The 18,797-nt window shown below is 44.5% G+C and overlaps 1 protein-coding gene across 2 annotated transcripts in view; it reads right to left on the bottom strand.

The window, feature by feature from the left end:
• The window catches only part of Tlcd4 (TLC domain containing 4), a 51,277-nt gene extending 41,391 nt beyond the window's left edge, over nt 1–9,886 (bottom strand). Inside the window, exon 1 of one of the 2 annotated variants that reach the window (XM_051185591.1) lies at nt 9,714–9,886. The gene's annotated coding sequence lies outside the window, so the exon portion shown is untranslated. Of the gene's footprint in view, nt 1–9,258; nt 9,667–9,713 lie in introns of those variants that run through there. The other variant, XM_051185590.1, reaches the window with a different exon arrangement.
• Between the last annotated feature and the right edge of the window lie 8,911 nt (nt 9,887–18,797).

Here is an 18,797-nt window from a genome sequence, read left to right as displayed (position 1 = left end):
TTATACAATACATGCAATACATGTGTAGTAAGCCATTCAGTGGCCATCAATCACTTTGTAATGTGACGCATCACTCCCAACCAAAGCCTTCATCCATCTGGGCTGGCCTTGCCACCTGCTGATACACAGAATACAGCAGAAGGGAGAGCGTGATGATTATAGAGCAGAGATAGCTCCCAGGGCAACTCTGTCTCCCCTGCACGCTCCTCGACTGTTGTGCTAGCCACAAGGCCATGAGGAAGAAACTGAGGCTAGAAATTGCAGTTGGCAGCCAACACTTAAAATTAGTGACTAACCACATTAGCAGGCCATCTGGAATCTTCCGGCCCAGTGACCCTGAAATTAATGCACACATTTCCTGAGTCTGTAGCCTGCAGAGGAACAGTCTAGCCATCCCCCTATAGCTCAAAAATAATAATAATAATAATAAATAAAACATTGTTTTAAGATGCTCAAAAATGGTGATCCCTGTGTGGTGGTGGCACGTGCCTGTAAACCATGTAAGATTGGGGGGTTGGAGGCAGGAGGATCAGGAATGAAAGGTCATCCTTGGCTACACAGGGAGTCCACACTCAACACAGGCTATCGGAGAGCCTCTCTCAAAACAAAACAACAAAGCTTGGATGGGCATAGTGTTGCATGCCTTTAATCTCAGCACTGGGGATGCAGAGGCCAGCCTGGTCTACAGTGTGTTCCAGGACAGTCAAGGATACAGAGTAAGACCTTATCTTAAAAAAAAAAAAAAAAAACAAAATATATCTAAAACAGTGCTTTGTACCAGAAGGTCTTTCCTTAGCAAGAAATGTCACACATACTTCTCCCCAAATCATACAATTTGGCATTCTGTATCTAAATCCCTAAGAACCCAAGTCCTTCTTTTTCTCTGTGGCCTAAAAGCCCTGAAGCTTGTCTACACTGTGATCTATTCTGAGTTTGGTAGCTTAAATAAGACAGCTCACAGCAAAGGAAGCAATAGCACGGAGAAAAGACAGCCTGTAGAGGGAAAGGACATCTAAGCTCACTATACTCTAACAGGGGACTCTAGTGGAATATATAAAGAAAAAAAAATCAAACACCAACAAATCTAATCTACAAACAGCAAGTGAACTGGACAATTCTCAAAAGAAGTACAAATGGCCAGGAAATACATGGAGGGCATGTTTGGTCATCAAGGAAAGGCAAAATCAAAACTCTAATGAAAACAGACAGCAAAAGGCAGTGAGAATATGGGTGGTCTGGGAGTAAGGAGCTCACGCCGCTATGGGAGAGGGATGTCAATCAGTGAGGCCACTAAGAGAATCAGTATGAAGGTGCCTTAAATGCCTAAGAATAGAACTACCACATGCTCCAGCCATGCCAGCTCCTGGGGATATACCGAAAGGAATCTTAATCAGCATACCACAGATAACCTGCACGTCCAGGTTGACTGCAGCGCTAGTCACAACAGCCAGTGTGGAATCAACTGAGGTGCCCAACATCAACACACAAAGGAAGAAAGAACAGTGGAGTTCTAGTCCGCCATAAGGAAGAACAAGGCTACCATTTGCAGGAAGTAGGTGAAGCTACAAACTGCCACGCTTCCTGGCGTGAACTATGCCAGATTCAGAAAGACAAATCTTGCATGTTTTCCCTTCTGTGTGGAACCTAATTTTTTTTTTTTAAACGTATTTGACATAAAAGTAAAAGGGGAGAGGAGAAGACTATTTGGCGAAAAAGAGGGTAATAAGTGGGGGAAATGGAAAATATGATGTTTTATCAAATGTGGAATCTATACTTTGTAAACATAGAAATGGTAGCTCTATTTTAATTAGCATGCAACATAATGGGCCTTACTCCAACATCACAAATGCCCATCCCTGTACTTTGCTCACATTCGCCTCCCAGTATCTTCTCTTTTCCTCTGCTCCACCAGCCTAGTCCTAGAAACAGGACTATTTGAGAAAACAATGGGCTGGGAAGATGGCTCAGTGGTTAAGAGCAGTGGCTACTCTTCCAGAGGTCCCGAGTTCAATTCCCAGCACCCACGCGGCAACTCACAACTGTCTGTAACTCCAGTTCCAAAGGATCTGGCATCCTCACACAGACACACATGCAGGCAAAACATCAATACACATAAGCTAAATAGATGAATACTTTGAAAAAAATAAAACACGACAGCCAAGTCTTGTAGCTTTTAATTCTTGTAGCTTTTAATTCTGCTACCCAAGGGCTACTTAAAACCACCCAAAGTACTGTAGTACAGTTTTTCTAATCTTCCTAGAAGACTGCCTTCACCTAATGCCAGACCTCGCTACACTATTAGCCAATAAAGTTTACCAACCTGATTCAGCATCCAGCGCAGAACCCGACAGTCAAACACGTGTTCTTGTTTTGGTTTTTGCTGTTGTCTGAGACAGGCTCTCTACATAGAGCTGGCAGTCCCGGATCTCACTATGTAGACCAGGCTGACCTTGAATTTACATAGGTCAGCCTGTGAGATTAAAGGTGTGTACCACCACACCCCACTAACTTGTTTGTTTGTTGTTTAACCACTTCATAACCTAGTGAATTAACTTGCAGGTCTGAACAGATGTTTCATTAACATCACACATTTCATTTCACATGGCCTCAAGTTTAACTTCAAATCTTACATTTGAATCCATGAAACACAGTGAATCATGCAAAAGGAACTAAGCATGGCCCACAGCCTCTGTCATAAAGGGCTTGGCTTGATGCAGGTCTGTAATTCCAGCTACCTGAAAGGCTCAGGGGAAGGATCACAGGTAGGCCCTACCTGGGCTACAGAGGTCTCTTCTAGGAAGTTATGGCAGAGATAAGTATTTGACTACAGTTCTGGAAGCTCAGACCCCAGCATTTCTGTAGTCAGCTTCCCAGCCTTATGAGCCAGGGTCAGGCTAATATACTCAAGTCACATACCGTGTGTGTACTGCCTTGTGAAGAAACTGTCCAGGAAGGGTATCACATTGCTGTTTATTTTGGTCATGTGTACCTTTAGGTCCTGTTAAGGCTATTTCTGGGTTAAGCCCATGAACTTACACCTCACCCTACTGACCTTTTACTGAGCACTTTGGCTAGGACCAAAAAAACGATCTGAAATGGCATCAGACAGCCAAGCCATGAGGTTTTACTGTATGAAGCACAGATGGCTGGTATGAACAAAGCCTCTGCAGACACAGCATTGCCTTGATTTAAAAACTCAAAGGAGAAATTTGTCTTGTGTAGGTATTTGGGTGGAGAGGGGGGGACATCACACATGTGTGATGCATGAATGGAAGTTGTCCCAAATGCCTTCTTCTCTTCCCAGTTCCAATGCTGTGACAGAACCCAGAGCTTTGATATATGCTAGGCAAGCTTACACCAGTGAGCTACATCTCAATCCATGTATTTATTTACAATCTATCTACTTACTTATTTATGACAGGGCCTCACATAGCCCATACTGACCTCAAACTCCTTATATAGCAGAGACTGACTGCTCTTGCACCCTGGTTATCCTGCCTCAGCTTTCTGCTATGGTTATGGGTAAGTGTCACCACAGCTGCTTTCCTTTTTGCCCACGTTTATTTTGAGACATAGGTCTGCCTAAGTTGCCAAGGCTGGCTTCAAACGTGCAAGCCTCTTGCCTCAGACTCCTAAGTATCTAACGAGAATGTATCACAGGTGGCTGGGAAAACATTTATACCCTGGGTCATCAGGAGTCATCATCAAGCCCTCCAAATCCACAATGTAAGGGTTTGTTTCTGAGACATGAATCTAGGAGACACTAGAAGGCTGCCTTTGCTTCAGGGTCAAGTCTCCCCTCTTGGCTTCCCACCCCAATCTTTTATCTTGCCCTAGAGCACTTCATTTTCTACAAAACACATAAGAAATCTTTTTGGTAAACATGAAGAGTGGACCTGGAGTGATGGCTCAGCTATGTAGTCATGAGGACCTGAATGAATTAGGATCCCCAGCCTCCCTGTGAGCAGTGGCTCCCACCTGCACACAGGACAATCCAGGGGCTTTCTGGACAGCTAGTCTAGCCAACACTGAGCTCCAGTTTTAATGGGTGATTCTGTCTTTAAAACAAAGGTGGAAAGAGCCAGGTGGACCTGATGGAGCCCATGCCTTCAATCCCGCAATGCAGAGGCAGGTGGATCTCTATGAGTTTGAGGGCACACTGGTCTACATAGTGAGTTCTAGGACAGCCAGGGCTACAGACTGAGACCCTGTCTTAAAAACAAAATGACTAGGAAAGATGGATGTGGACTCCTGGCTTACAAACACACACACACACACACACACACACACACACACACACACACACACACACCAAATAAGACAAAAAATATTGTTCAATCTGAGCAAAACTGTAATCTTTATGAGTCCTTTAATAAACATTAATGGGCAGGAGGGATGGTTCAGTGGTTAAGAGCACTGGCTGCTCTTCCAGAGGACCTGGGTTCAATTCCCAGCACCCTCATGGCAGCTCACAGCTGTCTGTTACTCCAGTCAGGAGATCTGATACCCTTACACTGGTGCACATAAAATACAGATAATTTTTTTTAAGCATTAACAGCTAGGTGGTGGTAGCACACGCCTTTAATCCCAGTATTCAGGAGACAGAGACAGGAGGATCTCTGCGAGTTCAAGGCCAATGTGGTCTACAGAGTGAGTGACAGAATAGGCTCCAAAATTACAGAGAAACCCTGTCTCGAAAAACCAAAGGAAAAAAAAAAAGAAAAAGAAAAAGAAAAAGAAAACATTAACAAATCACAAAATTTTATTAAATCCATGTTTCCTGATATTTTTCACATGTATTAGAGCAAGCATGTTAATCAAGCAAGAGTAGTTTTAAAAACTTTGTCTCTAAAATACAATACTCTCTAGGCTTTTAAGTTTAATTTAAAAAAAAAAAAGCTAAAATTTCATCAATTAAAATTCCTTTTTTGCTGCCATTCCATTAAGTTAACACATACCAAGATATGGAAGACATTTGCAATGCTGTCTAGATATACTTTCCTCTTTTCCTCTGTAGTGCAGGGGACTAAATGCAGAGGCACACTGGCTGTCGCCCCCTACTGTGTTCATTCCCAGACCCCCAATATATCTCTCAGTGGATTCAAGGGAGAAAATGAAGTAGAATGAACTTGATCAAGGCAGTTTCTCCTTATCCCCCAAAAATGAAAGTTAAATGAAAGCCAATATAGACAACTTGTCAGCATATAGTTGTTTCTAGAATCCAGGATCCAAAATTGGGCTCACAAAAGTAGCTGGGCAGATACCCAAAGCTGAGGGATGTGAGAGATAATACTAGTGGAACAAGAATTGAAAACCTTGGGCAAATGCCAGGCAGATGGAAAAAGGTGACGTCAAACACCTAAAAAATATCACCTGCAGTAAGAAAGGCACATAAGGAATCCAGAAGGCTCAAAAGGGGGAGCCAGCTAGGTTGAATGTCAATGACAAAAGCAAGCAGTCACTAAGTAACAGGCTAGGGCGGACTCTGATACCTGTGTGCTTTTTTTTTTTTTTTTTTTTTCCCCTAGGAGGTTTTGTTTTACTGACTGGTAGAGGTGTTGAGGTGTTGAGGTGTTAGGTGTTGCGGGTCAGATGTTAATTATTATGAAAAGAGAAATCAAAAACCGGAAGAATAGTCTCAGCCCTTAGTCAACCCAGGGCACACAAGAGAATTAGCTGCCTGACACTGGTTGAGGCAAAAACCTGAATTTGATCATGGATCATGAAATAGATCTCTGAGGAAGTCTTGATAGCCTAGCTGTGTTATAAAAGAGAATGAGAATACTGTTCCAATTCTTGGTGAGGCGAGCAGCCAACTTCTTACTGAGTTCAATCAGCAAGCGAAGCTTAGAAACAACACAACATACTCCCTGAGCTTTGCTCAGAACTTCTAAAAAGCCAGGAAGTGTAGGCCTCCTACTCATCCTTCTCACATCTAAGCCCCTGCGCTCCCCTATGCGGGCCCCCAGAAATGGACATGACCTAAATCCATCAGCTACTTTGTTCTGGGACATTCCTTTCCTCTCTTACTCTACAGAAAGCTACTGATCCAAAGAAATCTGCTTTGAAATCCAAATGCAACTTCCTTTCCACATTTCTCCCTGCTAGCCCTTCAAAAGCGACTGCTTGGCTTTGCAGTGAAAGGAACAAGGGGGAAGTCCCCTTTTGCATCTGCCCCATCCTTTCATCTATATGAGTCTCATACCCTCCCAGACCACATGAGTTCCCACACTCCCTTCTGTCCCCACTGACAGATCCAGATAACTCTCAATCACCTCCGCCAGCATCTCCCCCCTCACCTCACCCTGACCCCCGATAAACATTGTTTTCCAGTGATAAAACAAATAGAGGACAAGAAACAAAATAAGAATAGAAACTTGTTTCAGATAGTCATATGCTTACTCATGCACTAGGTCTCAAAGTAGAGATGCACTTTCTGATATCCTAGCCCCAAAAGGTTGGAACACTGCTTCAGACAGGACTATGACATTGGTCCCATTGTTCAACAACTCTCTCCCATGTGGTTGAAGCTCTGAGCAGATGTGCAGCTGCTATCTCCCTCGGGGACTATTTTCAAGAATACTGGCCTCTTATGCTGCTTTACAAGCTCCGTGCATAGCCACAGGATTACCTCTTCCTAAATACACCCATGTTTTCTGAACAAAGAAACCCCTTTTCTATTTCTGCTTTATCCTAACTTCTCCCGTCTAGGATCATCCACTGGCTGCACATCCAAGGCCTTCCTTCCAAGGAACAACCAGCCTCAGAACAGCAGGGTTCAGTTTCTCAGTGGGCCACCTTTCAACCTGAAAAGAAAATCCCCGCCAAACTACCTCAGGCTTCCTTACAAAATTACCTTCTTTCCTGACATCATGTGTTCATACAAAGTGTCATGGTCAGTGTCAGGTGAAAATAGCTGTCCCTGCCACCCAGTGCAAGTGTGTTTGCCATCCCAAGGACACATGGTTAATCTACCTCCACACTGCTCTGTTTCCCCTCCCAGGGCAGGTGAACTGTACTCGGTGGGACACCTTCCTTCCTCAAGGACAATGGCACCAACTATCTGACATAACACTCGTAACTTAACCCTCCAGGCTGCCCTCCCTTGTACGTATGCCCACTATTCTAACTAGTCCGTTCTTCCTCAGGAGAATAACTACCGTTTTCTAACCCTTCCAAGCAATACTAAAACTCAAATGAATCTTTAATCTGTAAGACAGAGAACACTAACTTGGAAGCTGGTGGAGGGAGACTTGAGGTCTGAAGGGTTTCCTATGAACTAAACCATGATGTCCTCTAGTAAATGCAGGGCTTTGAGAAGAATGCAGACATGCCAGGTCTCCCTGAGAGCACCAAGGTCTGATGACTATAACACAGCTGCCCTTGATGCTGAGGGGCAATAAATACTCCAAGAGTGACAGATCAACCTCAAGCCTACCACACTCCCTCTTTGTACCCCAACCCCTCTCCTGCTTCCCTTCAGAAACCCAGGTTCCCCTGCTCCATTAGTCTTGTTAGCCCGGGACAGCACCATCCCTGCCCACAGAGGTCCTTCTTCCTTCCCACTCCTGTGCAGGGAGTGCTCCTACCTGACTGAACACTCAATAGGACTTCTGAGAACACATCCTCCCAGGGTTGCTGGTGATAACCCAATGGAATCTCTCCAGTGGAGAATTCAGAAAACAACATAAGGACAGGCCAACTTCTGCATCTTTACTCTATTCAGAAAATCCTTAGCAAACCCGTCTTCTCTGGTGACTGATGGTCCAACCCTCTGACAGCTGTCATCCCTAGTCCCTTCCAAGTGACTACAGGACTTCAGTGGCAAGACCCATAATTCTTTTCCTCAAGTGATGAAGGCTTCTACTGGGAGGAACAGACACACAAAGCTAATAATAATGACTAAGCAACTGGGTCAAAGGCATTCAGCCCAGACAGATAAAACTCAAGCAAGATGACATAGTAAAGAGCCAAACACTGGACAGAGGCGGTGTGTGAAAGAGAAGGGGTTGCAGGGATTGGGGGGCGGGGGTGGGGGTGGAGAGGGTGGAGAAGCACCACCAAAGTAACTTCTCTGGATCACCATGTAGAGAAGAAGCTCTACATGCTAGCCTTTCAAGTTCAACATTATGGATACATATATCCAATTTAGTTTCATCCATACAACTTAAGGAAAATAAAAAAAAAAAAAAGATCTTTACCCTGATAGAGCACTTAAAAATGGCAAGTGGGATTCCTGAATTTATTGGCAGGAGCTACTTATAAAGTAAGGAGTGCTCCCTCCACCAGGCACATTTCACCTCAAAACATCCCCATCCAAGATCCTTTTTTCCAACTTCCTGACTATGTAAAGGTTTTACTAAATACAATGACAGACTTTTGCCTACTTTACACATTAAGTTCCACCTTCCACACAAACTCTTCCACACTGCCTCCAAACCGGCATCTCAATTAATTTAAACGGCAAAGATCGCTTTTTAATATTTTGCAACTTTATATACATGTCCCACTGACTTGCAAACGCAATTAAAAAAAAAAAATAAACCTACAGGCCAGCAAGTGACCCTTAAGTGAACTTGAACAACTCAAAACTACTCTCACACAGGTTTCCCTACCATCTTGGAGAGGTGGGAAAATAAATACTAGCATTAGAGATCCCATTTTCCTGACAGGGTAAAGGAAAACGCTTACTTTAATCAACTCGCCAGGGGATATAGTGGCTGGAAAGAGAAACCAATTCCCCCACTCCACTAGACTTCAGCCCTCAGGCTGGCTAAAATTGGGACCCACTTGAGAGCCACAAGGGTAAATAAAAGCTATTTGTTTCAGAAAGAGGCTGGGGAAGATGAGGGTGCCACTTGATGCGCCCCACTGGGAGCTGGTCTCTTGCAAGAAAGCGTCCCCTGCAGACCCAGAGGTTGCACCCACCCTCTTGGGGCTCAGACCCCTTGGGGCGCCGCTAGCCAAGCTGGAAAGCTGGGACCTGACCGAGCAGCCCGGAGAGAGCCGAGTGGATCTCGGGGCGACGCCGGGGCCGCGGGCCGAGGACACCATCTGCTCCAAGCCAAGGCAAGCGGCGCGGGGCCGGCGGCAGGAAGGATGCTGCGCCGCCGCACACCTGCGGGAGCCTCCCGCGCGCTCCCACCCGCCTCGGGCGCCCGAGCTCGGCCGCGTTAGGCCGGTGCGTCGCGGCGCTGTGAGCCAAAGCTGCGCTGGGCGAGGCCGCCCTCCTCCCGGATCCCGTCCAAACGGCGTCACCTGTGCCGGGTCCCGGGATGAGTCGCGCGGGCGGCGGCTGCGCGGGGCCGGGAGAGCACAGCGGGGCTCACAGGCGCCTGGTCATCCGGCCCGGCCCGAAGGCTGCGCCGGCCGGAGCCACGCGCGAGATGCTCGCGGGAGCCGGGGACGCCTGAAGGAGCAGTCGCCGAGGCTCGCGCCGCCGCTGCCGCCGCGCCCGCCCGGACTGCGGGCTCGGGTTACCGCAGAGCGGCTCCTTAAAGGGGCCGCGGCCGCTCGGACTCGCCTGGCGCTCTCCGCGGCTCCGACCCCAGGCCGGAGTGGGCGGGGCCCGGAGGCCGCGCGTGGGGCCCTCCTCCCCGCGCTGGAACTGCACTGTCGGCGGGGGGCTGCGAGGGGATCCGGAGAGCTCACCCTCGGCCCCGGGGACAGTGAGCGAGTGTGAGGTTCGCGGGCCACCCCAGCCAGTCACAGACCTCACAAGTGGGGAGAAGTATGTGAGTCCGCCCCCGCGGCGGTCAGCGCCTCGGCTCGCCACGGAACCAAAAACCTTTTCCAGTGCTGAATTCTGCTTTATATGCCCAAATGCTGGGCAAATGATCGGCATGGTTTGCTTATCGAGAAGGGGATGAAAGGGCAAATGCTGATTTTTTTTTTTTTTTTTTTTCCCTGCCACGTCTGACATGGCCAAAGTCGAGCCCCGCCCCGTTCTGGTTTGAGGGTGCAGGTGCGTGCCAAGCCGGGTAGGAGGCGTGTGTGTGTGTGTGTGTGTGTGTGTGTGTGTGTGTGTGTGTGTGTGTGTGTGTGTGTGTGTAAGAGGTGTGTTGTCTCTGAGCAGCCTCTTCCCAAACCACTGCAGAACACCCTTGAAGGACCGCAAGCAGTCTGGGAGTGTAGCTGCTGCCTAGCAAGCCCAAGGCCCTGGATTTGATTGCCTTGTAACAAAAAAAAAAAAAAAAAAAAAAAAAACGGATACAGTAGCAATCTACCTACTTCCAGGACCCCTCTGCGATTAGGGTGTTTAATTAAGTAGGACTGAACTTTTTTTTTTTTTTTTTTTTTTTTTACAGACTGAGTATCCCAAGTTGCCAAGTCCATAAACTGTGCTTGCTGTATCAATCAGACAGAAATGCCTGAAAAAAAAAAATCAAAATAATGAAGTACATGTAAGCTGTATTATTTGCCAAAATCGTCACAAGTCCTATTTTTAGAAAGAGGTAAATTCTAAATGAATTGAGTCATTTGGAAAGTCCACCACTAATGGCATAGGACCGTTGTTAGTGAGGAAGACCTACTAATAAAGCTTACATATTTGACCTAATATGTACGCACACAGCGATATGTCTACTGTCGAATTAGGACAGAAAATGCACACATAATCTCACACCACATCTGTATTTATATTCAACAGGAAAGTAATAGGACTGGAATCCTGTTTATTAGAACCTAGAATGCTTTTTAGCAGAGCTGTCTTCAGCCTCACCAAAGCTCGATTTCTTCATCTATATAAATGGAACAGCAACTTAGTTATTTCCGAAAGCCAGGTCTTGGCAGAACCGTAGAGAAAAACTCTATGGGCCACGGGTTCAGAAACGCAACCAGGAAGACCATGCAAGATCCCCCACGTTCTGCCCTAAGCTCTCAGAGCATGCAGGGACAGCAGTGCTGTGACCACACCTGTTTCATCATAGATACTTCACAACCTGCATAGCCCTTGACTGTTTTGCTTTGCTCCATAGCTGCTTCGTGTACTCATGTAGCTATCTCATAACTCCGTGGGCTTGTGATGGTTATATTACGTGCACATATCTGTCGGGTCAGTCCAGATAGGACAAATTTCACAGCGCTATCTGGGGACTCTGTCATCTGCAGGCACTCTCCTAGCTCATCATTGTTGGTTGTCAGTTGCTCTGCTGTCTCCTGATAACCGCACCATCGTTACCTTTGGCATCTATAATTCTCTAACAACAACAGTAATAACCAAGCAAGCCAAGCAAGCCTACAGGCATGCACTGTACTTGATGCCACACTATGGGCTGTCCTCTATGAGTGTATCACCAACTGCAAGAGCATGAGATTACACAGACACGGTGACTATATTGAGGACAAAGAATGAGATCTGCAAAGAGTTCAGAAAATACTATTTGAATCTCAAAACTTGTTTTCTTCCCCTATCCCCTGAGACAGAATCTCAGGTAGCCCAGGCTGGCATCTAATTCAAACAAGAGCCACTGTAATATACACTCAGCTTGAATGTTCAGACTTTTTAATGAATTGTTTAAAAGTCACTTTAGGGGGAAATATCAATTGTAGATCTACTGAAATGTGAAACTTGTATGTAATTTGATTTCTTTAGACAGTTCATTTCCTTTATTCACCTTTAAATTCTAGTTACTCTTTTTTTTTTTTTTTTTTTTTTTTTTTCAAGACAGAGTTTCTCTGTGTAGCTTTGGAGCTAGTCCTGAAACTGTAGACCAGGTTGGCCTTGAACTCACAAAGATCTGCCTCCTGCCTCTGCCTCCTGAGTGCTGGGATTAAAGGCATGGACTACCACCGTCCTGCTAAATTCTAGTTACTCTTAATCAAACTTCCTCAAAAATTCTGGTTTACTATAATATTTAGCACTATTCTTACAGTTTCTTGATTTTCTGTTCTAGACATTGTTGATTGACATCTTGTCACAGTATTTGAGGGTCTAGCTCTTTCCCACAACACCATTGCCACTGCATCCTTCAACATGTGCCCTGCCCTTGTTCCCAAATTAGCCTCATCACAATCAATAAACAGTAATTAAGGTTTACGTCATCCTGACTAGGACAACAGAATGCATTGCCAAGTCAAGTAGCGTGTGTGATAACATTTTTCTTGAAGGTTTCCCCTCTGGAGTTAGTAACTGGCTTTGCCTTTTTTTTTTTTTTTTTTTTTTTTTTTTAATTTTTATGTATCTAACATAAATGCTATCCAGATTTCTTATCATGTCCATCAAACACCCAGCAGTAATGTCTCCCACCACCCAAACATGCCATGTTGACTTGATTCTCACCGACCCAGCACCTCTTCGGATGGGTACTCAGCACACAGTTAGAAAATGCCTTTTTCCTGCTCTCCCATTAGTGCTGAAACAGCAGAAGCCTCCACGGTCCCTAAGCCTCTCTGAATTCTTTTTCTTCCTACACTTTCCCGGTCTTGAAAGTCTGAAATTTATCCTGGTGATGGTAGGGCACACCTTTAATCCAGCACTCCAGAGGCAGAAGCAGGTGGATCTCTGTTAGTTTGAAGCCAGCCTGGTCTACAGAGAAACTCTGCCTCAAAAAACCAAAGAAGAAAAGAAAGTCTGAAACTTCCCAATAGTGTATCTTAGAATGAGTCCTTTTCTTTTTTTCATTGATTACATTGAATGCTAAGGAGGTTTCCATCCTGCCTACCATGTTTTTCTTTCATTTCCTTGAAATTCCCATACACACACCCTTCTTGGTAAAGGGTGCATGTCTATTTTATTCTCCAAATATATTGCCCTTTCATCTGATTCTGAATCCAGCACTCACTTATAAAGCCTAGAGTGCTGGCACACCCGCAGCCTCGGGGCACAGGGGAGGCAGGCAGATCCAGGGGTTCACTGGCCATCTATTTTAGCCAAAATGGCAAGTTCCTGCTTCACGACGAGACCCTGTCTCAAAGCAGCGGGGCAGAGAGCGGTAGAGGAAAGACGCCCAGCTTGACCTGACTTCTGATTCCATATGCATGTACACAGGTGAACACACCTACACACAGATATAATGTGCACATATGCATGCACACACACAAAGTAGTCTACCTGATCCACCTTCAGCTCTTATGTCTCGGTATAAGCTCCTACCGAAATCCGAGAGCCCTTGGGCTTTTCATATCAGTAGTGTATGGATGGCTTCTAGAAACCAAGAATGTCTACACTTTCCTACTTTGATATTTAACTCAGTGTTTTGTAGTTAACCTTTAACTCAGTTCCTTTCCTCCTAATCCAGGTGATGACCTCACCCACTACTGACCTTATCTTCACTGTCTTTCCTATCTCCCCATACTTCCAAAATGTATCTCCACCAATACAGTAGCCATTGAGAACTCTCTTGAGCTCCAGACCTACATTCCTAGTACACTGCTATGTGTTCCCATTTCCAATGTAGTAAAATACAGAATGCATTGTTCCTCTTCTCCATATTCTTCATTCTTCCACCCACACACTAGTCCAATGCTGCTTAACTTCCAGGATCAAAGGAGATGGAGTGCACTTCAGGATGGAAAACCATACTCTTCATTCTCTAGTTTCTCTGCCATGGAATGAATCATCGTGTCTCTAGTCACCCGACTCAGAAACTTCAATTATTGGGGACCAGTGAGAAAGAGAGAGAAGGGGGTGCTGAGTGAGCAAAGGCAGCAGCTGCCAAGCCTGACAACCTAAGTTCCATCCTTGGGACACCCGTGACTCCTACAAGTTGTCCTCTGAACAATGTGTACTAGTCTCAGATTCACTACCTAGTTGAGGGTGACTTTGGAATTCTGGTCCACCTGCTTCCACTAACAAGTGCTGGGATTAAAGGCTTGTGCAGCTATTCCTAGTTGACTCGGTGCTGGGGACTGAACTCGGGGTTGCCTTTCATGACATCCCTCCATTCTTTCTCAGACCTCCCTCTACCACCACACCCTTCAAGTTCTCAACTCAGTCCACCAAAACCCGACTGCAAGTCACCCCAGTAAACCTCTTTTCTCATCCCCACAGCTTCCCCCGCTTCTCTCCTTTAAAAAGCTGAGCAAGTTTACAAATTGTTTTACACACACACACACACACACACACACACACACACACACGTATTTTATTTTTACTAGGAAACTGGTATCATAGAGATAGATGCTCAAAACTACTTTTCAAACCATCTGTTACAAAATAACTAGAATCTTGTGAAAATAAATACATGAAATCACATGAACATGTACCTCGCCCATTCTGGCTGGTAAGATGGCTCAGCAAGTAAGGGTGCTTACAGCTAAGACTGATAACCTGAGTTCAATCCCTGGGTCCCGTGAGGTAGAAGGAAGAAAACTGATTTCTGAAAGTTGTCCTCTGACCTTCACTGGTGACACAATGCCAGTTTTTACACGTCTTTTTAGCAGTGTGACCTTAAGTATGCTATGTCAATCTCAGTTACTTTACCTGAAAAAATGTGATGATATCTTGAATTATTTTAAAAATAGATCTCATAAGACCTAACTTGAATTACTGTGAGAGTTAAATTGAACTCCAACGGTTTTGGAGAAGAAGCCAGGTCTGGTAGTGCAGTCTCCCAGCTGCTTAGGAGACTAAAACAGACTAACTGCAAGTTCCAGGCTGTGCTACAGACCTTGTGGGTAACATTGGGAGATCCAGTCTCAAGATAAAAACTAAAAGGAGAGTTGGGGAGAGTAGACCACTTGCCCAGCATGTGTGAGGCCTTAGGTTCAAGTCCATTACTGTTAAAGAGAAAGAAAGTGTAATGCAAAGTATACTCTGCTGTGGAATAATCTTTTTGTACACTGTGAATATATGTCACTGTGGTTGGTTCAACAAAGAAGCTGACAGGCCAATAGTGGAACAGGATAAAGTTAGGGAGAGAGCCAAACTGAGAATGATGGGAGGAAGAAGGGCAAAGGGCAAAGTCAGGAGACTCAAGCAAGCCATTGAGGAAGCTGAAAGTGTAGAAAATGAGGTAGCAAGCCATGAGCCACATGGCAAAGCATAGGCAAGGAATATGGATGGGTTAATTTATGTGTAAAAGTTAGTTACAAGCCTGAGCTAATGACTGAGCATTTGTAATTCATAATAAGCCTCTGAGTGATTATTTGAGAACAGCTGCAGGACAGGAAAACTCAGCCTACAATACTCAGTAAACATTGCCAAATCACACCTGTGGCATGATAAATAAAAGACCTACAGACTGATACTGGGGTTAAGTCAAGCTGAAGATCAGAAACGCAAAGCAGAAGCCAGGCTGTAGTGGCATCCACCTTTAATCCCAGCACTGGGGAGGGAGAGGCAGGCAGATCTCTGAAAGAAAAAGGAAAAAAAGTCACAAAATAGTTTGTTGAGCCTAAAAGGATGGCTAGAGAGAGCATCACTCTGGAGGAACAGTGTGCTCAAAATGATTGTGCTAGAATAGTTTATGTGACTCTTATTTAATTGCACAGGGGCTGAATGATGAGTGTTTATTCTGAGTACTTATAATGTGTCAGGCACTGAGGCATCATATTACCCTATTTTATAAATAAAAGGTTTTAAAAAGTCGAATGGCATGTAAGCCAAGCATTTCCAGAGATCAAGCAGTGGGCTGGAAAACCTTAGTCCTTTCTGTATAACCATTTCTAGAAACATATAGCCATTTCCCAACAGGAGCATCAAAACACTGAGAGGTTAGATCTCACAGGAGACGCTGGTTGGAACTTGGATTTTTAGCCCAAAACCCAGGCAGATGTGAAGGAAGAGGTCTCCATGAAGAGAGGGGATATGTGAACCCACAGATGCATGGAGGGACTCTCGGAATGTCCTCCAAGAATTCCAAGAACCAGGAATATACACTACACACTCACAGAAACACTGGCAGAAGCCAAGGCCACTAAGACCATGAAAGATTATGAAAAATAAATTACACCACCCTAAATTATGTAGACTCTGCTCAGGCAATAAGACGGTGGAGGATTTTAAGCAGTGTGACCCGTCTATGAGGCAGCCAGGGCTTGTGTGACTGAGACGAAAATCGCTAAAGTCAGACACATTGACATGGCCATGACCCGAGAAAAGTGAACCCTTCAAGCTACAGTTTCCTCATCTGCACACGTCTGCAATGATAAGGCTTTCGATAGGGATTGAAGGACTCAGGTTAGTGTCTTCTGTGCTGTATTTCAGGTCTAGTAGGCACTCAATAAACAATGGGGGTTATACTAACTTGTTTATTGCCATTACTGTTGTGATATAAATATACTAAAACGCAGCTTCGGTCTTTTTGAAGGAAGGACATATTAAATACACTTACAGGTGATGTTTTACTGGGGTTGTTTAAAAAGAAATAAAATAAATAAATTTAAATGAAAAGGGGTTTGTTTGATTTGTTCAGCTATTGTAGGTCAATCTGTGTCGAACAGGGAAGTTTCAGGACCACAAAGCAGGTATCAGGAATGCCGTGGTGTTAAGATTTCAGTTCACCAAATACATCTTCTGTCCTATTGTGTGCTCACACTGTATTAACTGATATACACACCTAGGTGTATACACACACACAAAGAGAGAGAGAGGGAGGGAGGGAGGGAGAGTTAAGATACAAGTCTCCTTTTATAAGGAGTCTACAATTTAATTTGCTTGTTTCTTTCCCAATTCCTGTCGTTTTCCTTCTTTCTTCTTTCTCTTTCTTCCTTTCTTCCTTTCTTTTCTAAATAGGGTCTCACTTTATAGCCTTAGCCTGGAACTCACTGTGTGACCAGCCTGGCCTCAAACTCCCAAGAGGTGAGATTAAAGGCCTGAACCATGATTTTTAGCCCTTAGCCTTCTCTCTTATTTATGACCCATTTATCCTTTAGTTGTTTACATTACAACTATAACTTTGGGTTATTTACCCTCATCTTATAGGAGTGGAGTCCCCAAGGTAAAGCTAAAATCATATGTCTGAATAATTGACAGAATGTTTTTTAATAACTTTACAAGAGTTGTGTGATTAATTCCTCAGACTCCCTTTATAAAATTCCTCCTGTGCCTTTCCCAAAGCTAGCTAGTTCCCCCAAGTTATATTAACAGTATCTAAACTCACCAAATTTTCTTAAAAGAGACAGATAGTAAATTGCTCAGCATTTGTGAGCCAGGTGGTCAGTTACTAAACTGGACACCTAAGACCTAAAAGACAATACAAATTAATGTGTATGGTTGCCAATAAAACTTTATTTACAGTAACAGGTGGCAAGCCTCCAGACCTGCCCTCTGTTCCACATATTGTAGTCAGGGAATGCTGTTTCTAAATATCATGCCTCTGTTTAAATACTAAATGATTTTCCATTGATTGCCCTTGGGATAAAGGTCAAATATCTTAACTGGATAAACAAATTGCCTCCATTAGCTTCCTTCCAGAAGTAAGAACTTCTGCTTTCTAACTCATTTTTATCAATATCTATCTACTTCAAAATCCCCAAATTCCAAGTCTTCTCTTCCTTCTACAATTGTGAATGATGCGTTGGGAGCCTTAGATTTCTTTCTCGTCCGCCACACTCACACCACTCTCCCTCAGCCCCCAGCTCAGCTGATGCACTCATTTATGCTATAGGTCCCACACTACACACGTCTTCCCCCGGGGAGCCTTCAATGACTCTTCTCAAGCTCTTGGTGTGTTGAAATTATCAATTATTAATCAGAGTCTCTATGAGACTACTGTGTACTCATAAGCACTCAAAAAATAATTGGTGAACACATAGAATTTTTTTAACTTAAGAGTAAGGAAGAACTGGTGTTGGTGGCGCATGCCTTTAGTCCTAGCACTCCGGAGGTAGAGGCAGGAGGATCTCTGTGAGTTTGAGGCCAGCCTGGTCTACAGAGAAAGTTCCAGGACAGGACAGCCTCCAAAGCTACAGAGAGAGAGAGAGAGAGAGAGAGAGAGAGAGAGAGAGAGAGAGAGAGAGAGAGAGAGAGTAAGGAAGAAAGAGGGTGCTGTGGTATGCTGAAGATGAAGAGAGGAAGAGTTCTTAGGGTAGATAATAAACGAGAAGCTATGTCTTTCTTGTTAAGGAAAGCCGCTGCTAGAGCAGGGTAGCTTGCCTTCACGGTTTACATGGAGGCTTAGGAAGCATAGATCCCAAGGTTTCTCAATACTGTGACCAACACAAAGCAAATTCGGTCATTTTCCTCTGAGTGACCTTGGCTTGCATTTCTGTCCAACACTCACATTTTAAATATCATATGGTAGGCACATTCTATGCTCCAGGGCGATTTTCATTCAACCCTCCCACTAACGCTACATAGACTCTCTTTGTTATTCTCAACTTTACACCAACAAAGCTGGTGCTGGATAAAGCAACACGCAGAGGAACGGGAGACCTGACTGTGTCCAGGGCTCATTGCTGCCTCTCAGTCCGGTACAGTAGGAAGGGCCTCATCCATTTTCACCTCGAGGGTACAGATGTCTTCTGTGGTTCTGCTGCAACTTTCCTCCTGAACTTTATGGACAGTGTGGTTGGATACAACATAGTCACCACATTTGTTCAACAAAGCATTGGCTGAGTACTGTTCGGATGTCATAACATGAAAGTTTAACAGATCTACATTAAAAAAAAAAAAAGTTATCTCTACTTTGCAGAAAAGGAAATACAAGCCCAAAGAAACAAAGGGATAGTCTCCTAGGGCGCCCACCTAAAACTGCAGCTTTCAAAAAGCTGAGACAGGAGGACCTGTGTACCAAGGCCCTATCTTAAAATCAAAGGAAAACTCGATTAGATGTGATCCAAGTCGCACAATTAGTAATAGTCCATACACCTAAGTACAAAGAGAACATGTGAGACTCGTGGTTAACACTAGCTGG

The sequence above is a fragment of the Phodopus roborovskii genome, unplaced genomic scaffold, assembly GCF_943737965.1.
Source record: "Phodopus roborovskii unplaced genomic scaffold, PHOROB, whole genome shotgun sequence".
Taxonomy (NCBI): Eukaryota; Metazoa; Chordata; class Mammalia; order Rodentia; family Cricetidae; genus Phodopus; species Phodopus roborovskii.
Note: the sequence above shows the minus strand (reverse complement) of the source record. Positions and strands in the feature narration are given on the sequence as shown.